The sequence below is a fragment of the Apodemus sylvaticus genome, chromosome 21, assembly GCF_947179515.1.
Source record: "Apodemus sylvaticus chromosome 21, mApoSyl1.1, whole genome shotgun sequence".
NCBI lineage: Eukaryota > Metazoa > Chordata > Mammalia > Rodentia > Muridae > Apodemus > Apodemus sylvaticus.
Window position 1 is genome coordinate 52,990,823 of NC_067492.1, and position 2,108 is coordinate 52,992,930.

Genomic DNA, 2,108 nt, shown 5'->3' on the forward strand with positions numbered 1-2,108 from the left:
ATGCTCGCTCACTGAGGGCTGGCTTGCCAATCCTCCCCCCCCACCACCACTTGGGCCAGCTCTAGTGTGTTCCCCAGGCAAGGTGTGAGGCCAGCCTCCTGAGTGCTGCAGCAGGTGAGGAACAGGGACAGCTCTCCTGCTCTCTTGACCTCAGGGCCAGCTAGTCTACCTGCTGCAGGTGGCCAGGGGTGAGGGAGGGGGAGAGTATCTCTCCCTTATCCATATCACCGATGGGAGACAAGTGGCAGGGCCAGCTCATACCCTCAGGGTTGCACCCACAACTCCCACAATGTGAGGATGGGGCCTACTCTGCACAGTACTGCAGCTGGCTAGGGGAGGGGTCAGTTCTCCCGTTCTCATGCCCGGCGCTCCCACAATGCCCAGGTAAGGGGTGGGGCACATTCTGCACAGTCCTCAAACACTGTTTTATCTAGGCTGCAGCCAAGACCAGGCATGTCCACCTAGCCTTTGGTTGTAGCAGACCCTTGCTGCTGCAGGGCCATAGACCCAGATGTGCCCCCCAAGCAGCAGCACAGGCCAGGACCCCACCATGGTCCAGGTGGCACCACTGGCTACTCACGTCACGCTGCTCCTCACTATCCTCAAGTTTCCAGTTCTGCCTGTCTTCATTGTGTCCACATACTTCTGTTTCTCTTTCTCTTCCATTTCTCCATTGCTTAGTTGTTCTTTTTAGTGGCACCAGGGGTTGGGGGATCCCTGAGTGTTTGGGGTCATCTCAGGAGTGCTATGCCCCACCAGTGTATGGCACTGGGCAGGGGTCATCCCTGCCCTCCCCCCTCCCCCCCACCCACCCTCACCCCCACCACCACCCCCTACCCACCCCCCACACCCACACACCCACACACCCCACCCCCCACCCCTCATCCCCCACTCTCCCTACCCCCCACCCCCCCACCCCTCATCTCCCACTCCCCCTACCCTCCCACACCCCACACCCCTATTCCCCCCACCCCCCAGCCCCCCCACCCCACACCCCCCTATTCCCCCACCCCCCAGCCCCCCACCCCACACCCCCACACCCCCATCCCCACACCCACACCCACCACCCCCACCACCCCCACCCACCCCCCACCCCCCCCACCCCCCACCACCCCCACCCCCCCACCCCCCACCACCACCACCACTACCCCCCACCCACCCCCACCACCACCCCCACCCCCCCACCCCCGTTAGCACAGCACCAGGATTGATAGTGATCTCTGGCTAACTCCTCACCCAGGCCCACCCAAGTAGCCCCAAGGGGTGTCCGTCTGTCTTAGGCTCACTCCCACCTGGGACCTCAAGCCTCCGACTCAATCCCCACCCTGAGAGCCCATGTGGGCCTTCAAGCTGACCGACAGGGCATTGTCTCACTCTAGATCCCTGCCCAGGATCCCCTTACACTGGACTAGTGGTCATGTCAGACTCACTTTTTTCAGAGAGTGTTAGGTAACAATTAGTAAATTGTTCAGATGTTCACAGGTCAGAACACTGAGCACAGACAGCCTCTCTTCTGTCTGCCACGCACATGTGACCCATAGCCACCCCTGCAGAGCCTCTAGGGACAGGTGTCTCTGACATTTTGCTTCCTGACCAGCATAAAGTGAACTAACCATATCCACACCACATATTCTCACCACGATACCCTTTGTCCACCACAAGCACAGAAGCAATGGATGACTGACCATGGACTGTAATCTCAGAACCCAGGAGTCAGAATAAACCTTCCTTACCTTCAAGTTCATTTCCCAGGTGTTTGCCACAGTAGTAGAAGACAGTGAATACTGATCACTTCTGAAATAGTCCTCTATAGATTTCTTTTGGAATACTGTTTTCTTACTAGAATTGTAAGATTTTTCAACAGAAGAGTCAGATCTTTTTGTTTTGTATTCAAATGAAATGCCAATGAACTTGGATCAACAACTGGCCAGGGATTTCCCACTTTGATTTGTTCTTTTGTTTGATGATGGGGGTGGAGATACACACTTGCTACAGTACAAGTGGAGGTCAGAGGACAACTGTCAGGAGTCAGTTCCCACAATAGAGTTCCAGGGATTAAAGTCTGGCCCTCAGGCTTGACCGCAGGTCCCTTTCCTGCTGAGCCACCT

General features: G+C 56.8%; 1 pseudogene; it reads right to left on the reverse strand.

Annotated features, from left to right (window-relative positions):
- Nucleotides 1-1,452: 1,452 nt before the first annotated feature.
- On the reverse strand, nucleotides 1,453-1,569 carry LOC127672261 (uncharacterized; annotated as a pseudogene).
- Between the last annotated feature and the right edge of the window lie 539 nt (nucleotides 1,570-2,108).